The 21,476-nt window shown below is 38.3% G+C and overlaps 1 protein-coding gene across 13 annotated transcripts in view; it reads right to left on the bottom strand.

Moving 5' to 3' along the window:
- Positions 1-21,476, bottom strand: part of LOC111254808 (uncharacterized) — a 58,444-nt gene that overhangs the window by 12,155 nt on the left and 24,813 nt on the right. For 9 of the 13 annotated variants that reach the window (XM_086975860.1, XM_086975859.1, XM_022816051.2 and 6 more), the window contains one exon: positions 2,056-2,190. The exons of the other annotated variants lie outside the window; for them this stretch is intronic. The gene's annotated coding sequence lies outside the window, so the exon portion shown is untranslated. The remainder of the gene's footprint in view (positions 1-2,055; positions 2,191-21,476) is intronic. 13 annotated transcript variants of the gene reach the window in all.

Raw genomic sequence — 21,476 nt, forward strand, 5'->3', positions numbered from 1 at the left:
ATATATCACTTGGCAGTATTAATACATATTTAGAAACGTACCAATAGCTTTTGTTGATTTCTTATTTGCTTCATTCTGCTGTAAAACTATTCGATCCCAATTATAAATCTAATATACATATATATGTGTGTATGTGCCGAGAGAATCACAATTAGGCTTATTGATATATATACGCAATCTGAAATAATAATGCGTTTGAAGAACTGAAGAAATGACTATACTTTCTATTATCAGACGCTGACTTTCATGAAGTACTTGGTTAACTTTTTGTTTACCCATCTGCTGGGAGCTTCTGGCAAGACAGACACAAGCTTGTCATTGCTCGTAGAAACCCGATTAATGTGTAGCAAGGTCTGCAGGTTTTGGCCATAGTAGCCTACGATTGGATGGCTTTAGCTTTTAGGAAGACGGACCTATGAACTATCTTAAAGTGAAAACGTATATAATGTGCCTAGGTAAGACCATGTAATTTTTGAGAATTAAGTAGTAGATATATCACGTCATAAGTTTCTGATCTTTTTTTATCACGGTGTAATTAATCATTAACGAATCAAGATTAACTTCTAAATCAAGAAAATTTATTTTTATCCACTGGAGGTATCAAGGTATTATAGAAGTGGGAAGACAATTCAAATAGATCCACCTAGACTTACAATAATAATTCAGTAAAAAGTAAGTTTGAAACGGATAAAAGTATTATGGATGTTCATAGACATCTAGAAGCTAACGAAGAAATTAACGGATTATAACGAAGCATCCCATACATTTAAGATAGGATAGAAAACTAAGTATTCATCGCTTTCTTCAGACTCTGTAAATGGAAAAATACGTTCCCATAACGGTATCAGCTATCAAATCAGCGTTTGATTTTCAATAGAACGAAACACCTACACTCTGTCACTGTTATGTAAGAGCATCTGATGAGAACCTTCTAAAAAGATGGATTGGACGATGACATCTCATAAAATACCCTGCCCATTTAGCAAACCAACCTTAGTGGACTTGTAGGGATACCTTTATTAAAGTCACTATCATTCTACAGTTTCATGGGTAACGGCCAACATTGTTTTATCAGTATGGTCATATTATAATTTAACCTGATTACTTCGTCAGCACATAGTATATGTATCGTAAATGTCCCTCAAGTTAGAATTAGAGATAATTTGACTTCACTGAAGATAGGAATACATTCTTTCCAGCGTGGATCGTTTTTATCTCGAAAGTTAACTGGCGAAGCTAGTAATATGCAGCTGACTGGATGGATTTGTCTAATATAGTATTTTATGTATTGCTAATATATATCTGAAATGTAGTCTTGTTTCATCCGGGCCAATAAGTGAAATGCGGAAAAAAAGGCTCTATTAGGTAGTAGGTAGGGTCAAAATGACTATGCCGATGGGATAACAGGTAAATCTCGAGCCGCACAAGACAACCGCGTGTTTTGTAGTTCCTAATGTAACTTACCTCACTTGACTGTATATTTACATAGTAGACGTATCTCTTACTGCCATGTACATTAGAAATGTCATTTAATAAGGTAACAAAATGCCAAACAAATAAAGCCTGTTATTATTACATATACAGTAAACGGCTGGGCAACTTTATAGGGAATCAATCACAAAATGTTCACTACCCCTTCGAATAGAAGTACGCAAAAACGATATATTAATTGACTTTTTTGAAGTCATGTTTCGTGCCGCCAGGCATTGCTTCAGACATACAGAGACCACATTGTAGAGCAGGCAGGCAGGCAGGCAGGCAGCATAAAGAAGCACAGACGGAATAGTGTTACGTGCATAAAGTGGACTTAATTAATAATCGAGTGTAAGCCCACAAAATAGCAGAAAGTACTCTCATAACAGTAAAAAAGGCTTCCAAACAAAATAGTGTATCCTAAATGCATATTCAACGTAAAAAATCGGTGCATTAAGCAGCCACGGCGGAGATGGGATAGCGGCCTTGAAGTGGCTACTTACCAATTAGTTCGATGCGACAGAAAAAATTACACATTTTTTTAAAAATGGGCTTCCATTGGACATTTTTAAATTTAAGTACCTTGAAATGATCAGCTGATGCCAAAGTAGTGCCGGACTGTACGTGACATTACAGGAAGTACCAACGCCAGACCAGGGTCTACGAGCAGCGTGAGTTTAGTATATACAGATAGCAAACGCTGGCCGAAGTTTCATCCTACCATGGCAAACACATAGAAGCAGAAGTTAGTGCCTGTAAACGAAATGTAAATATCCTATAAAAAAAAAAAAGGTATGATAAAGGATTCGTTTTCTGAGTAGCTTCCTTGAATTGTCTTTTAATAAAGAGAAATCGATGGCGGGTAATTAATTGTAACAACCCAAGCGAATTGAAGTCCCGAGTCCCTTTGAATTTAGTTCTATGAGCGCTTCACGTCCTTAGCCGGGTCAATATACTTGTTTCGGAAATTTTTACTTGTACCAACGTCATGTTTTAGGTATAATCTTCTTCTTCTTTTTTTACAAATACCCTGTTGCTAATGCGTATCAACATCAACGTACGTTTCTATAGATATTTAGCTTTGTATTACAAATGTGATACCACCAAAAAAATTATGAGCGCTTTTCAGCTTTTTTTGAAATTTTTGTTACGCCAGAATACGTCGCTCAAGGTCAATTTTATATGGGTTAAAACTAATTGAATAGTCACTTTATTTCTAACTCTAATTTAAATTTTTAACTGCAGAGAAGCAGAACCGTATCTTGATGGGCTGCATGAAACGACCTGCCACTTTCTTCACGATGCATTTTAAGATTCTTATTGTATTTTGAATTATTAGTACAAACAACGCCATTCACACAATGCTGAGATTATTCAGGGCCAATAATTTTAGGACCAGTTTAGGGCACCATTCCGCACAAAAAGGTGCAAGTCCATTTGCTGTTATCGCACAAACTACAAAGGGGTTCGTCAAATTCAGTTCAGGTTTACTTGTGACCCATGTACAAGTAAAACAAATTATCTATATTGTTTATTATTCGTATCGAAAGTAAACTTTTGCAAGGGCAGTCTTAGGCCTTTAGCACGTAAATATTTTGCACATGTGCACACTTTTCCCGGTCCACGGTTGTGTAATTGCCATAAAATAGCGACAAACAAATAGTATGGTGAACCAAAAGGCTTTCCATGTTCTACAAACCATACTGAACGCACGCAATAGCACCCTACCTGACTATGCAATGCGAAACTACTGCAAGGTTGACGGGTCCAATGTAAGCGTATGGGCTGCCCACTTGCTATTATATCAGTCCAACTCATTTTCTCGAGCTCAGATTGTAAAAATGACAATTTCCAAATAAAAATTTTATCGTTTGCAAATTAAAAGAAAATCCAACACAATGCCTTTTGCCCTATATTACTAGCAAACAAGTTGTCTCCTGGAACAATTCATGCAATTCATTATTCTTATGAAGACCAAAATAAAGAGCGATTATTGTATATTATGTTTGTTAACAACGATGTTTTTTAACATATATATATATACAAATTATAAAAAGAAATAAATTGTTTAAAGCACATTTTATCACACAGTAAACACAGTACGACTGTACAGTACGACTCAAATATATGTTATATTCTTTCTATATACTATAAAATCAAAGAATTTGGATTGCGTCTAACGGCACTGCGAGCTGCAACGGTCCCTACAGAACATACTAAAACCCGCCTTTATGTCTGTGATGTCCTCCGCAACTCCACCCTTTAACGGAGGTAAAGGAAAGGCACTTTTCCCAAGGACGAGGCCAAGGCCAACGAGAAACGAAAAAACCTGGCTGAGTTCCAGCCCAGCTGGAGCCGAGCCAGGTTAGCAAGGCCACCTTTCTCCCATTGCATTACACGAGAAAAAAAAATAGCTGCTTAGATATCAGTAAATAAATATCCCTCAGCAGCCCGACTGCTGGACGCTGTATGAGGGGCGAAAAAGCAAATGTCGCTCATGCAGTGCCCAGCAATAATAATCGATGGAAGCACTGAACCGAAACATTACACCTACTTTGGACCATGCGCAGCTCTGTATTAGGTTTGCCACAAGAAGCTTCGTTCCTACGTGCCTTTTGCTTGATAGAAATGTGCTAGGTTGCCGGTACTTGGGACAGGCAATTCCGTAGAGTCTATTCTAAGCCAGAAAATTATTTAATTGACTGTTATTCATCAAATTTGACCTGGTGTAAATGGTTAAGCTTCCTAGATTTCGAGTTTACGTCCAGTGTCGTCGTTTGGCATTCCATCAGACGACCGACTCCCAGCACGAAACGAACCATGTGCCCACGCCCAGGTTCGAAGCTAGCGCACAACGTGTTCCTAGGATTAGGAGGCAAATACGTTGCTCGCTAAGCTATCATTGGAACATCATTTCGTGATAGCTAGGAGCCAGCCATCAGATAGGATGCCTAACGGCAATACCGGACTTAAAACTCGAAACAGAGAGATGGGTAAGCCTTCAATAGAAGGAGACCGGAGGAGGTCGCCGCTTCAAGTTCCAGGATCGACATTACACAACTACACTGCAAAATTTATGTGGACAAGTTATTTATTCATCAAATTCACCATCTCTCCACAATGACAATTAGGAGGCAGAACTCTCGTAGCTAATATTATCTATTATCCTGTAATTAGGTTGGGTTGAGTGAACTATTTAAACTGGATTAGCAATTATGATTGAAATTGAAATCTTGAAAGATATTTACTTTTGAATAGGTTCCATAATAAATATTCAGATTCAATAATGAGCTTGTTCGAAAGATTAAAATATATCGATCTTATGGCATCACAATGGTGTTCTTTGGTACTATTGTTATTAAAAGCATTGACTAAGTGATGTATTTCACACAGAAAACAGATTCGGTCTTTTGGCTAAGTACTTTACACTGCAGTAAACCATGTTTCTCTGGTCTTCTATCTACTTTGATATTTGGTAAAAAAAAAACAATAATAATAGTGGTCCCGACAGCCAGATTTTGTTCTTAGGACAAATATGTTAAGGCTATTCACATGGCCACCCATCACTATTCTTTAATAATAACTACCGAAATTTTGCATCTTTGAAAAGACAACTGCAAAAATGTTTGTTGTGGAATCTGAATCAGGACGTTTTGTACGAGGGATTCGAGTTTTAGAGTTATGTTCATTCACGAAAACCCTCATCGTTTGACATCGACAAGAAGGAACAAATTTTAGGCTAAGTGAAACGTTCATGTTGTTTTCTAACCACTTAAATTTATTGCATCTTTCGGGCAAGCGAACATAGTTTGGTCAAAGTTGTGATTTGCTTTTTACGATTTCCGTCGATCAAAATCTAAAAGCTGATATTTCTCGCTCTAAAGCAAAAAGGCTTCGTACTTGGAATCGGGTCATTCGTTGACCCATTTACGGATTTCAGCCTCTTTTATAATTTGTTTAAGTTTCTGTTTATGTTACATTGACAGAGACCAAAAATAATCAGATGCAACTATATCAGGATGTACTCCTGGTGGGTTAAGGTTCCCCACCGGAGGTCCGTTGGCATTCGCTGAATTATCAAAGCAATACGCGTTGCAGGGACATTATGCAACAATATCACCTTGCGTCGTTTTTTGCCAGTCCAGAGCTTTTTCCATCAATTCCATAGCTTAGACGGATAAGGTGACTGTATCCTGTAGTTATTTTTGGGAGATGAGTAGCTCATAATAGACCACTTCCTTCTCATTGCACCGTATGCAGACATACAGCTTTTAATCACTAATAGGTTTTTGTAGCATCGAACTTGTTTGATCCAACCATTTTGGTTCGCGTTGAAAAGCATTGTGAAGGATCAATGTTTCATAGCTGGTAACGATGTCGTAGGGAAGTGATTTCCCTTCTATCGTGCAACCATATTGTCAAAAGTTTTGTTTTTCTTTTTTGACATTTTTCTCTATGGGGATTCACTTCCCTTTCCTTCCGATCTTTCTTAATACATGCAACCGACTGGGTCACTCTTAGCTCTGCGGAGAGCTCTTGGATCGACCAGGTTGTCCTTTGTCTAGGAAGCGCCTGCAATTGTTCGTCGATCCCGTGGTGTAGCAGGCTGAGGCACGGTTTATTTCTTAAGTTAAACCTTCCGGCTCTGAAGCGATTAAACCGAAACTGGAAAATAGTAAGGCTCTATACGGTCGCTTTTGACTTTGCAAGCAATTCTTTTTGTCTTGAAAACACCTTCTAGCACAAAAAATAAAGAAAAAATAATGCCTGACAGGCGTCTTTTGGAGCTCTTGGACTGAGCTTATTAAATCGCCACTTCGAACGACAACAGTTCGATTAAAACAACAGGACACGCGTTGGTAGTCAAAATAATTGTCCTGGAAAGTTTCAGGTAGATGCAAACAGCCGATCGTAAGGTAGATAGATAAACAGATGCAATTATGTTGTCTATCGACATCTGTAAGCTTCACTCAGCCTATAAGATTAAAAAGAAACAACCTTTCCATTCACAGTATCTTACTAGCTTGTGATTTGGGTGGATTCAATTTTAGAACAGAGAAATCTATTAACTGGAAAGTGGAATCTTCATACTTTGACAGATGCCGATGCTTTTTTTTGCTACTGCAGAAATTCTATTTTTAAAATAAGAATCGTACAAGCGCACGCTGCATACTTATCTCTATCTGCAAGTAGCCATAGATTTAAGCTCGTCCAAAAAGCTATGTAACTTTCACAGGGCTTTGAAGCTTGAAGCACGGTGGCATGCAGTTGAGATCCACACCAGCACGGTTAGTAGCTCGTAAAGGAAAAGTCGATAGACAAAAAGCAAATAAATGTGACATAAGGAGATGAATTTGTAGAATTCATATACTGAATGAAGTCACATATAATTGTGTATACTACAGTGTAGAGTCGAATAGACATAAGTTTCAACTGGGTTTATATTTACGAGAAACAAATAGTAAGTGTAACTAAAAATACAAAAATAGAGAAAGCACAGTTATAACATATTCTGGAATATCATTTGCAAAAAGCTCTCTCTGTGTTTCGAGTTCTGCATCGGGTATCGCCGTTAGACATTCCGTGAGACGGCTCGTTTCTAGCGCGAAATAAACCGTGTGTACATGCTCAGGTTCAAACCTACACCACAACGTATCCCTAAAATTAGCAGGCAGATAGATGCATAAGCTCTTCTCACTGTTCCAAATCTGCCTGCTTCCAGACATATTATGTTTGTAACAATTTGCGCTGCTTTTCCTAATCCTGCCTTACGTTGGTAGTAGTTCAGGGAGTGCCGTTCGAAAATAGGCGGGTCCAACATGAAAGCTCGACCCCTCAGAAATATTGCTTGAAACCCCAGACAATGATATGAGGGCCTTTATAAAAGTTCTTGCAAACGAAAGCTCGCGCTTCAAGGTTTTGTACGTTTAATCGTGAATGCTGTATAATAGAGGGTTCAAGTAGAAGTTCTCTTAGTAAAAGCGTATTCCTCTTGCAGACTACTGAGCGGTCCCATCTGGGAGCATGGACAAATCGAGACTGCTTCGAGAAACTGCCGACCGATATTGACCGTCTTGAAAAGTAGTGGTCATTCGACAGGCTTGAAAACTGGTACAAATTTTCAAAAACAGGTTTACAAAGTAAATCACTATAAAATAAGATAACAACTATACAAGGCTATTGATGTTGGTCACAAGGTTGCCAATAGTTTCAACGGTGTGTACGTTTCGAACATATAATGGAAAAGATGAAACTCTACTAAATAGAGCTTCATTTACCTCACGTCACGCTTTGACTACACATCCATAGTTACATAAAATCATAGTAATCTATTTCAATCCTACAACGGGGTCTATACGACCAGGTTTTTTTCTTTATTAACACACAAATAAACAGCAAAGCTGCTTCATCAAATTGACTTGTACCTCGACAATAGGCTGAGGCTGAGCAAAGGTATTATCTTCGAGTTTCAAAGATAAAGCAGTATAACACAGAAGTATTCTGACCATTCGATGAGAGGAGTAAATTAATGCTAATTGCAACGGTTGACGGCATATTTTTTGTTCATTTTTTTTTTTTTTTTTTCGCTTTTGTGAGGCGGTGTACGTTACAGTCATTATTGCAAAATGAATCGTATTATCGAAAGCTGTTCACGAAAGAAGCTTGTTCACGTTAAGCCGAAAGTGCCATACATAATAAGATAGAATAACAAAATTACCCCACCGCAACGTTATAGAAGAGTGGCTATAGCATTGCTATGCAAAGCGACAAATGCCAGACCCTTAACAAACAATATCATATCGAAAAATAGATGCTTGTGGAGGTATTGTGGAGAGCGTCCTTTTTTTCTAGATGATGCATCCTTAAACAATTACATCAAAAGATATTAGCACGTTATTTTTTCTTCTTTTTTTTTGCAGTCGTTTGTGTAAGCCTAGGGTGAGATCGTAAAGAAACCTGATTTTCAAGGTTCACTTGTTGCTTCACAATCGTTTATTTAGTATTATAGACAAGCTAATGGGTTAATAGTGTATTGTAATTAGCTTCGCAGTGGCTCATCAATCAGCTCTCGAAACAAGTTTTCTTGTAAAATTAGAACAAATCTTCCAGTACGATATTGTCGTTCTACTGTAGCCATTGGCCATGATACAAAACGAAAATGCAGGTCAATACCGGCAGGTCAACGTATACGCAGGATAATATTGGGAAAGCCTGGCCACGAAGTCACGTTTAGCAGCTTCACTAATATGATAGCGTAGAGGTCGTATAGACTCATATTAAAAAACTTCCTAAAATGTTAGCCGAGTGAAGTTCGATCGAAGTAGAAGATGTGACAAATTTAGGGAAATATGTTCACATTCGTTGGTTAGCGTCTAATTCACCAAAAAACCGTCATAAGTTATCAAAGTATGAAAGTTTCATGAATTTCTGAAAATGCAGGTAAAATCACTGTATGCAGCAGGTTTGGCAACCTGCTAAAGCACAACCTTGAACCACTTATCTGTTACAAGAATGATCATTATTTTAGATTCTATGTAATCGTAAGTTGTGAAACTAAACTTAAACTAAGTAAATGAACTACTCCATAAATGACCGCTTTACATACAAGTGGATCGATTTCGAGAAGGTCCTCTCACTCGGCAGAGTGTTATAGTATATGTAAGCCCTTTCATTAAGAACCCCTTAATTTGTTAAGCTGTTATCTGCTTTTCGTAGAAAGACACCATCGATCTATCTCTGTGAGAAAAAGTTTAATCTCCCAGAAAGACTTAGCCTCAAATAGGGGAACAGAAAGATGTTTTTTAAGGATTGTTGTAAGCGGCCAAAGTACTATGTCTGCCGAGGATGCCAAGAAGACTTAGCAGAAGAGAAAGCCCCTGAAAGATTTTCATTACCATTTATAGAGCTACCGTGCCCCTTGAAACAGCTACGCTATCTCTATAAATGCGATACAGCTGCTGGAGAATTCATAGCTTTCGTATTTTGTCGGCCTTACACGGTAACTTCAATCTTGCACCTAAACCTTACCAGAGTGGTAAGGTAATGTTGGTTACAAACTAGGACGTTGGACACGGTATTTTTAAATGCCATTTCTTACAGCGACATTAGCCTCTAAAATTCGGAACTAGACAGTTCCGAGCTTTAATAAAGGTGCAATATGGAGTGATTTATTACTCCTAATATGAACATGTTGTTTCGCACAATTTCAGCACGATTTTAATTGATACACTGTTCAAACTATCATAGAACTTTCGAAAATATCGTTCGAACCTACGAATAAGGGGTTGACTAAGCTCGTCATGGGAACGCTCGTTAAAATAGCGCTAATTAACTGTAATTGTTTTTTTGTCATATACGTCAAACAGAGCTACAATATATTGTATTTTTCTTTCGCTAGAACGGTATCGAAGCTTTTTCTATAACGTCCGTATTCTAAGGATGGGCTTAGAACACACTATAGATGAAAAATGCCAACTAACTCTAATTACCATTCGAATGCGCCACATAACTTTTACGAGCAACTTAGTGACGTTAAACACTCATAACTTCCTTCCTGTTTCAATCTGGTATATTGCGCTAGATGGAAAATGTAATATTCTCAGTTGGAATAGTTTTATTCGCAGTAATTCAAGCAGGCAGCCCAAGTGAAATATGAAAATGAAGATGTCTAAATTCCATCAATATTCTGTTTTGCGCCCGCGGTAAGTTTATCAGGACTAATAACTTCAAAGAACATACGTCGATGTTTTTTCAAATATAATCGTAAGTGCGTGCAATGCTCAATATTCAACAGGCATAGTAAACTAGCACGTCCGCATAATGAGTAAAAGATAGGAAAATCAAATATCCACCATTTCTCTCATCTTTTGCCTCATAAAGAAAAATATCTTTGCACCTGTTTGTCGAGGTCTGAGGAACACGCATCAAGCCATTTCCTAAAACCTAATGCATCTTCACTGTTTTTGAAAATGGACGAAACTGTATACGCAGATGCCCAAAATTCTTTCTCACTGCCTATTACATTGAAACGCGATACTTCTACTATACAATTGTAACATATTAAAGATATACACATAATATCGAAGTAAACTTGCTAGTATATAAGTGATCGGCAAGACAAAAGATTGTCGCTAACCGTTGTACGTATTTGATTCACCGTCCGCCACATAGAAAGAACATCTATTCCCATCGGTGGGGAAGGTTCGATACAAACAAGGAAGTGTTTGCCTATTTTACGAGAGATTCGCTATGCAGTTGTTTTTAAAGGTATGTTTACGAATACTTCAGCAGGTGGTCGTAACAATTTTTGTTTACTTTCATAGGTTACGACATGAAACAAGAGGACCATTTAAGTAAATCTACGTGTAACCCTTCGAGCTTAAAGGATCTGCTCTTTATTTCCTAAGGAAGACACTTTAAGGATGCGTACGTAGGCCTTCTTAATATGCTTCTCTTCGATTATCCGACTGGTACGTAAATTTACGATGTAATTTATAGGATTATTAACCCCAATTAGAAAGTGTACTGAGTAGAAAAAAGCAAAGTTTTTTAGGTTGAATCACGAGCTGAACAGCAACAATAACAGGTGATTTTTAAGTAAATAGTGAATATGACCGCGTTGATAAACGCTTGAAAAATAAAAGGCTAACCAAGTGTTCCAAGTTTGTTTGATTTACACTATCATTATCTAGCTGCTATACGATTCTATGCTCAATATGGACCAATAGTTTGGACAACAGACTCTCTAGCTAGGGAGGCAGGGGTCGCTAGTTTGAACTTTTCTATATACAATTTACGCTTTTACTGAGCTACTCAAATGGGTGTATCTTACATGTATAAAAGACTCAAACGGTTATACGCTTTTCAACTATTTATAAGTTTTCTGATCTTAATTATATATGAATCAGCAGCTAAACTTGCTACATGCTGGTTGATGAAGCCTTTATAAAGTAGTTCCATGTAATATAATCTGAGATATAAAATATCATCTCGACTAAGCTTGATCACTTCAGAAAAACGCTATAAGACGATGGCGAAACTAAGGACTACGTAGCTTCAAATGAAACTGCGGTGATCATGGATAGGATTACTAAGGCACATGAACTAAAGTTAATGAAATAGAAGGGGGCACTGAATAATTTGCAGAAGTGCTTAAACAAGGCGCACAGGTTGAGGTGAAGGACGACACGTCTAGCACGCCTGTGCTGCTGAAGAGTATTGATTCCTTCCTAGATGCGAGTTGAAGCAGTATTCAGATCAGTGTATTCACAGGGATGATAGCAAGGACATGGGCTTTCAGGACCTAAAACTCGAGTGTTGCAGTTCTTCCATTACTATTGGCTAGGAGACTGCTTACGTTAAAGAAAATCTATCTTAGTAATGTCAACTGCTTTCCGCGATGCGTTAACTGCATGAAAATTGGACGCAGTCGGAGAAGGCAAAGTAAGATAAATAAACGAATTAAGCAGACTACAGAGACGGTCGCGAAAGGGCAACAGCAACGAACCTTTAAGGAATATAGACTAGGAACAGAGAAGAGCAGAGAGTGCACGAGCAAGGAAGCAGCGGTAGAAAAATAGGAGTTCATCACATTGGGATTGATGAATACTGCAAAAATGAAGAAACATAATCAGGACGTTTTAAGCAAATCTTAGTATGTTAAATAATATGTGTCATACATATGTAATAATATGGCATGTTAAAGCAGACAATGGATGGGCGTAAATCCTTAGTAAATCAAACGGAGCTGCAGCTAAATGCGTTCCTTATTTCACAGTAGGAATAGCGAAACAGACACAACATTATAGTGAACGACCAAGGCTGACATGGCGATGAAAGAGACAAAAACAGGAAAGGTGATTCAGTGGCAATAGTATTTTACTTCTCGCCTAATAGACATGAGCAAGAGCTTGCAAGGCTCCTATTGGACCTAGAGGGGGCTAGTACACATGTGGTCGGCATCGAAGGTTTAGAATCGCTAGAGATCTTAGCGCAATATCGACCTGTTGGGATTACAGCTAAACTCCCACAAAAAGGACTATTTTACAAGATTAAATGGCAAGGATGGATTGGGAGGCGATCATTAATGATAACACTTCCACCTTTCATTAGAGAGAGGAATACTTTTGATTTGACAATTGTTAGTCAGAAATCTTTGCCCAGGATACACAACTTGAAAGTGGTAGGAAGAAAACTTGGAAAGAGTGATCATAGATACATATTTTTTGGAGCAGGTGGAAATGTGACAAGAAAGCCACAGAATTCAGGCCGGAAGTGGCAGACGTGGAAGATGGACCATAAGGTCCAGAAGAGTCAAGAGACTGATTAAAAAAACGACACAGTACGCAGGTGACTTGAACGTACATATAATCAAACACATATTGTCTTAAGTCTATACGAAGACCTCACAAAATGGTGATCCTTACCTTGGTAGGAAGCAACCTAATACATTCGTCCCATATCATACATAGCTGAAACGTACCTTACAGGAGACGTTAGCCTGGCAACAAAGAGTAAACTGTGGAGAGCAAGATGCAGAGAAAAGGGCAATACCTATGTTCACATCTAAGGAAATTGAAAAAGTTAGGAAACGGCTGGCAATTGGGGCCATTTGAGATCCAATCAAGGGCTGCTCATCAAAGCTGTCCATCAAAAAACGGTCAAAACAACTTAGAACCCTTATTTGCAATCCTTTCTTTCGAAGGAATGAAAAACGCGGAGGCCGACACTGGGGAAGACGAACACAATGGCGCATAGGCTCATCTGAGTGCTTAATTAGGCTACTTATTAATTCTCGAAGTACATTATCATAAATAGGTATATTTTTAAGGATCAGTGAACGATTTCTATCGGATATATTTTTTTCCAAAAAAAAAAACAAAGAAAAGATGAAATTGTGGTTCGTTTTTTGTGCATCTAAATGCATGATTGTTAAGAGCTGTGTAGGTATATATATATCCAAATATCTTAGCCGCTCTTCAAACGCTTCAGGCAGCTCGATCCCGGCACTGAAATTACTAAAGATGGCAATCTCCTGAATTAAATGCAACCATCAAAATTCTATAGTTTGCTTAACGGCCTCAACTTGAATCCTTTATTACACCAATAAATAAAAATAAATACATACGTTTTTAGGTAGAACTTATAACCAGCACAACATCAGACGAATACATTTTCAGCGAAATAAATTAACACGGCACTAACCACAGGTTACACATAATTTATATAACGCTTTACTCTTTGACGTGAGATATCTATGCCACTCTAGATAGGATCTGAATTTCTCACCGTGTACTGATCTACCACAAATTTCCAATGAGAGTGACTCATCACAGACAAAGTTATACTTTATGCCCTATCTGCTGTATATAGATACTTGGCGCTAACTTGCAGTTTGTTGTCGCAATTTTTTCGTGCGCATATCGGACAGGATTTCACCTCCCAGCAAACCTAAACTACATGTAACCGTTAGAAGATAGCAGGACCTCGATTGCCGGCGGAAGTACAGCTGACATACCTTGCTTGGGCAAGGGATCGCACTGGTCATCTACTTTCCTTGCCTCTTCGCAGCACCGATTGCTTGCCAGTCGATACGTTGCGAGGTCAGTATCGTTATAAAGATCCAAAGTGATCGAGCTGGAGAGCAGGCCCGAGGTCCAATCAGCACTTCAGTTGTCAATCCGGATAATGCTGATATAATGCGGAATATACACAGTTCACTGAAACCGCTTCCAGCAGTGTATGCCAGATCCCTCTGGCATGCGGTTACAAGTTATTTGAACATGAAGTAGCTTTTGCCGCAGTGAGGAAATTAATGAAATGATTTTGCCGTTCTTCGAATTCTGTCGAAGTAAACTCGTGAACTCGAGTTTCATATTCAACTCTTATAGCAGAAACAGCTTGGCATTTATAAATTCGCTGAAAGCCTTCCTGTTGCAACAGAAAAATTTTCCCGGTGGGCCTACTTCCTCTAAGGGAAAAAGTTCATACAGCGTAACCTAAAAATTTTGTCATGCCTTTTCTATACTAACCTCGAAAACAAACCAAGCCTGGCCCGCTACTTGTAAATTTTATTTACAAGACGAGCCCAGGCCTGATATTAGCGCCCGCTTCACGATTTATTTATGAGACTAGACAAATGCTGTACGCGGAACCAACGGCCGTATATCGTACGGAGTAGGAAGGTCCGAACCGCAAAAATTTCATGGTAGGAAAGCGTTGGCGGCGTTCCACGGCAATAGACGAATATACGAGAACGCTAGAATTGTTCGAAGATTTTTTTGACGGTGCGCAGCCTTGACAGTCGGAAAATGTTGCAGCGAAGTCGCAGGATGGTAGGACCAAGCTCACAAACCGACCTTTTTTCTTCGTTGATAGTTACTTTTTTGCATAAATGTAGGATTCCAATGTATGAGGAGGCCTGCTATGATCAAGTTAATTAGTACTTTTCATTATCTTTAAAGGAAAAGCCTTCGAATCGCTAGATAAATCTATAATCGTCAGCGGCCAAGATTTCACCATAGGTGAAACAAGTACCGCACTCAAAGATTCACTTTTTCCGCCCTTTTTATGAAGCCTAAATGCATTAATATGGGTTCCGGGATATATATATATATAACTTGCAGTTTCATAAATGTGTTCACTGGAAACGGATACTACTACATGGGAGCTTGTTCCAATGACAGTAAATACACTAGCAGTTTATTTACAAATTTTTGACTGTGACTAGAAACGGTGCGGCGTCGTCGCTACTTGAAAGGAGATCATTTGAGCTCACTATATGAGACGAACCCTCACAGAGATTATAAAATGTGCGGTTAGATAGAAAAATATGCGGTTGCAGAAGAAGCAGATACAGGATCGGGAAGTCCACAATAGACTAAAATCAGCGGAAACTCTAACGTCACTTTTCTCCGTGTTTTTGATGAAGGTCCTGTTTCGATCAGATCGCTACCGAAATTCCCTTATGTGAGTAAAGCAATCATAATACGGATTGTTTACGAATACCTTAAGTACTCGGCGTATATTTTCAGAGCGGCGTATATGCTCTCTGAGTGAAATGAAGTTAAGAGATTCAATTTGTGTTGTTGGCTTTGAAGTAAATTAATGGCGCATCTTCGATTGTCCCTCTTCGATGCGCCTTTGATATATAGAGGTAAGTTTTGAGCCAATGGATGTAGAGTCCACCGAAAAAATACGTTATGCTACCGTACCCCTTTCGGAAAAGCTAAGTTCATCCGCGCAATCTACATCGCGAATAGTTGAAGTATCTAAACGAAGACTATGCTTCTTCAAGCAAAGTGTTTCATCGGTTCTGGCTGCAAAATTACGACCACGTTCTGGAATAAGTGCCGTACAAGTCAGATTTTCACCCCATTGACTATTTATGTACAAGGTGCAACTGAGCGAGGGTCCAACAAGTCTCGATAAGGTAACACGAATACGGAGCTTACATCGAATAGACATGACCATCAAGAAAGGCCACTTTAGCCCATGCGAAAAATTTCAAGCCTATAGGGTACAGTCGTTGTTCTCTCTACAGTTGCTTAGATACAGAAAGAAACTCAACGTATACGCGATATCCGATATATATATAATTCAAATCACCTTTAAAACGATGCTGTTGAGCGTGGTCCACATAGCTGCAAAGGGAGTGTGATCATGCTCGGTGAGATGGATTTGACTCAAGTGGTTTGGATCATTCATTTTATGATTTTGTAGAAATAGCAATAGAGCTATTCATTGAGGCAGCGCTTAACAGTAGTAAAGGACGTAAAATTCGAAATACTGAATCGCCTAAAGCTTTCTTAGATGTCTGACGTGCTTCATCGTGGCCATTGATGAATTGCTATGGATAATGAAAGATCATATGAGACAGTAACACAACAAGTACATGACAGCTTTTTTTAAGATAGACGTGATCAGCTCGATATAACTACTATAAGTTAAAATTACTAACATAGGAAGATTTTTTGAGATATTACGGTTAATTATTTTATCGGTAAGTTCGGTCATTGTATGTTCATACATACTGTACCATTGGGTGAAACAATTGTCGTATAGCAACCGGTAAAGTTTGATCGTTTATTACACCAAAATTATCTCTGAAAGTGCTTAACGTGATAAGTTGTTTATCCTCATTATGTTGTACATTAATTTGAAAGAAAGAGCATCGTCTACCTGTGGTAACTTCACTGCGCTACATAGCGTAACGAAGAGCGAATCAGAACGTGATCTCTAATCAGAGAACTCGTTATGTGATCATGGCATACTGGGTCCGAATATTAGGTCATGATAGAATTGTCTAGTCTGAATAAAGTGCTCACTCATTCAATTACTTGACTCTGTTATGCCAAGCACTCTTTGCACGTGTTCCCTGACGTAGTTGCTATTCTAGCGGAATTCCTATTGGGAGCCAATTTAATATTAAAATTACAAAATATAAGGCTGATCTAGGACAAAATCTTTTGTCGATACAGGGTTCTATTTGCCTTCTCTCCAACAATTGAGAAAATCAGTTACGGAACGAAGTATCTTAGGGAGGAAAAATTCGTAGCCGCATTATGGCTTTCTTGAGTAAGCTTCAAAACTAGCACTAAAAAACAGTTCAGAATGTTGTACTAGGTAAATTGTATGGTACGTCGAGTCCATACTGAGTACAATATATGCCAATCAACATAAAAGGGCAGATTGGAGAGAAGTTTTCTACGCCAAGTCCTTCAACAGGCCGAACGACTCAGATATTCATTCCTGATTTATAGAAGAAGCAAGTATAACACAGTAAACATCTACAGCGTCCATGCTGAAATTATAGCGGGTGAAGTTACTCGCGGTATGAATAATATCACCTATACTGCACAACGTCCGGGAAAGCCGCTTTCGTTGGCTTTTATATATTGTTGCTGCGTTTGTTCGGAATGTAGACCTAATCTTTCCACGTCAATACATTAATTACATGTTAGTATACACAGAAAACCTGGCTGGTTTGGTAAGCCCGCGCTCGGCACTCGGTTTTGCTTCTAATCGTTTACTATTCTCAACCGCAATCGTTTGTCCGATTGAAATGCACGAGCACGTTTTCTCTAAGTTAAAAACAATTCAACATTGACTTATATCTAAAGGGGGGGGGGGGCGGGGGGGAGAGGGAATAGCAAAGGAGACTTATAATTGAAAACCGAAGTTGAAATAAGTACGCTAATGCTTATTTCTGATTTAACTGATTGAGAGAGGAACTAAATTATCAACCTTATTTTTATCGTTATCATAAAATATGTCTAGTATTGATCATTTCGCGGCAAACATTCAAAATTGCCAGGTACACGCTTTTTTAGTTCAGACTCAACGCTGTTGCTCTCTGTTTAGTTACACATATCCCCAACGTATGACCTCGACCCCCGCAACAGACCGAACAACAAAATCAGTTAGTCTAACGTCTGGATGTTGTGATGGCCACTCCACCAGATTTCAATCGTAAAACCCTGATATGTGCTTTATATACTAATAATATAATAAAAAAGGAAAGTATACGAAATCACGTCAATAAGTTAATAATAACGCAAAACGCTGGTCTGCAAACGTCTGCTTTTTTTGGAACTTACGATTCAACTTTTTAACAGGTGGTAGCCACTTTTGTCCTCCTGTTTTTTCACCATTACGTAAGCCTTTGGCTTTTATAATGCATAAAATATGCTCAATTCCTTGTGTACAAATCGTTTTATGCTGATCTAGCAATCTCAGTAACAGGTACTGCGCTTAGTTCACTGCCGAACTGACCGGACGCCCTACGTAGAAGAGCGCGTCATCAGCGTCTCAACGTACCGTGCAACAAGTAATTATTTCAAATGATTAAGAAAGTATCCTAATATACATAAAGAGCTAATGGATCTGATTTATGATTTCCTCCATCGAGATATTCACGATTAGCCCTTCCAAACTACCGCACTATGATGGGTATGTAATATATATATATCGGCAGTAACTTAGCCAGTGTCCAGGGTATTTCATACATAGTTGATATATACTCGATAGAGATATAGCTCGGCACTTGAACAATATATCTACGAGCGATTTTTCTTATGTAAAGGCTATTTCCTTTCGCCTTCGGATGATTCAATTACCATAAACGGAAAATCATCCACTGAGACCGGTATTCATTCGGTTCGGTCCACTCTGAATGTTGCTTTATTTCCATCGTTCCGTGCTCTAAGGCACTGTGTTCTTGAGTTGTGAGATGTTAGTGATCTTCCGTTTGGCATCGTGTCACACGATTTCGATCGGTGAAATTTCAGGCTAGGTCAGAGCTCTAACACCATCACACGGTGCGTGATCACGCATGAAGACATCGTTCCCGTTCGGCAACCACCTACGTACCTAAGGCAGCATTTTGGTCGACACGACCGTCGTTCTTCCAATAAATCCGTTAATGAAACGATGGGCTTCTTCACTGCACAGCCCACACTGTCATTTTGCTCAGATGTTTAGATGAAATAGAGCTTTTGCACGCCTGCGGACGCGTTGAGACTTACTGGTCGTAGTCTGAAGACGCGGTCCATCCTACATTTCAACGGCCCAATTTAGGATAATTAAGAAACGCGTGTACTTCTTTATGCACCCTAGTCAAGGTGTTCTTGTTGTTTTCGACAGTCAAAGCCAGTCGTTTCGTTGCGATGTCGTAGGGTCGTTATAGGCACAGCGACTATGTACTTTACCATTCTCTGATGCGGTTGAAAAGCCGTTACGAATCGGCCTTTCTTATGATGATGCTATCCTCTCGCTTCGTACCAACTCTGAAGTACTTTATCAGTCACCCTCTGGGCTACATTGCCAACAGCACACATCGATATTCCGACCCGTTTAGCAACTTCTTTTCGCTAACGCGGTTCTTGTTTTAGTCTAACTATTATTAGACTCTGTACCTGTTTGGTGTTTTTTTTTTCGTAGTTCTACTAAAAGTTAGCATATACTAACACAAGTAGGAAAATCATTTTTAAGTCACAGCAACGTCACGCCATCGGATATAGGAAAATACGAAATCGAATACTTCAGCTATATGTAATGGCTCCGACACTCCTACGTATTTCGGTGGACACTTATCATAGCACAAGCCTCAGAAGGTACGTAAAAATTTCAGTACAGAGGGAAACAATCTGTCATATGCAAGAATACCGCGTTTAAATATTTAGATAGTTTAGATGCGGAAATATTGTTCAAAGCTAGTAATATTTAGGAATTATGAAATTTCTAGATGGCCTTATTTAATTGGACGATGCCTGTACTTCTCGACCGAGTTCTATTAAAAATATCAATCTGAACGAATTTCAGATCGTTCAATAAAATAATAATAATAATCTTCAACCTCAGGTGTAAGCGCTGTATCGAAGCACAAAGTTAGGCTGACAATTTTTTGCTAAAACGTTACTTACGTTTTTACGTTAATTAGCGATATATTTAGGCCACCGAGCACCATTATTCAATACGTGTTAGCTACATCCTCATGAAGGAGAACGATCATTCATTTTATATTATATATTGATTTGTTACTAAACATTGAAATGGGTCGCTGATTCCCAGATAATTAAGCTACTTCAAGTGATGCTGTCTCGATGATAATCTATTACATAGCGAGTAGTTATTACGATAAGTCCTTTGGCATATGCTGACATTGCGTTTATTCAATGCAATTCCCTTTCGTCTCAATCACGTATTTAGTTCGAGGTTCAATCCTAGAACGCTTAGAATTATGTTTACCAAAATATTTTTCTCTTTTAAACTCGAAAAACATTAACATAATATCAAAGATAGTAACTGTACCTAAGCAAACCAAGAATCTAAAAAATCAGAAAATTTTAGATGGGTAAGTTTTAAAAGCCCAAATGAATGCCGGTGAGCTTGGTCTAGCCAATCTGGTTTAGATAGATATTCCTCTCTCGAAAACGACCTCTCATTCCGCAATTATCGGAACACATTTGTAGGTGTATATACCTGAACGGGTTATATATATATACACGTGCTCATTATCTTAAAAATAACTTTTTGTACAGAGGCTGAGTTCAACCAGATATATATATATACCAGATAAGATTATATATATATATATATATATATGTATATATATATATGTGTGTGTGTAAACAAATTTTGTGTTAGGTATAACGGAAAGCAATTAAAAAAAGCAAAAAGATAAAATAAAAAACTATGACTAAAAATTCATATTTCGAAGACTGTCAAGCAAGATAAAACGTACTGAACTCATAACCTTAACCAAATTTGCTTGTTGATTTGTGTTTTTATAGAGAGCGTACATAATATATTTGATTAGAAAGTGTAGATACGTAGAGATGTCACACGATTGAATTCTCAGCTTTTAACAAAAGTCTACCGGGAAGGTTGTGTGTTACGAATACAACTATATTACCAAAAGGTAACTTGCTTGTGTTAGTATTCAATTCAAATCGTATGACATGTCTTAACTAATTTGTTTTTCAAATATTAACAATTAGCTCTCAAATGTGCGTATTATACCTATATATTATTATATTCTACCTAGTATATATTAATGTGATGACCTAAAATACATATTTGCCATAGCATACCTATTAAATCACTTATCTGTCATATACCCCTTGTAGACACTTTTAATAAATAAAATGTCTAACCTTGTCGATTTTACTTCTCGAAAAAAAATTATACGCGCACCATACTTCTTCTGCTTTATAACTTCAGCCTTTCGAATACGCAATGAAAGTATCATCTCGTTTGAATTATGCTCAAGCTAAATTCGACCAGTTTCGGCCACAGAAAGTTTCTCAGCGTATCTTCACCGAAGGAAACCGGTCTGTCCTCTCTAAAGACTTTATCCCCGCAGCCCTTCGATTGTGGCTACCGTAACCATTGCTTTTCTCTTGCAACTCTATACGGCATTTAGAATAGAATGGATTTGGCCAATCTGGAGAATAGCAAATACTATTTAAGTAGCCAACAGAGCATTTGTGTAATGGAGACGT

The sequence above is a fragment of the Varroa destructor genome, unplaced genomic scaffold, assembly GCF_002443255.2.
Source record: "Varroa destructor unplaced genomic scaffold, Vdes_3.0 BEIS01000007.1, whole genome shotgun sequence".
NCBI lineage: Eukaryota > Metazoa > Arthropoda > Arachnida > Mesostigmata > Varroidae > Varroa > Varroa destructor.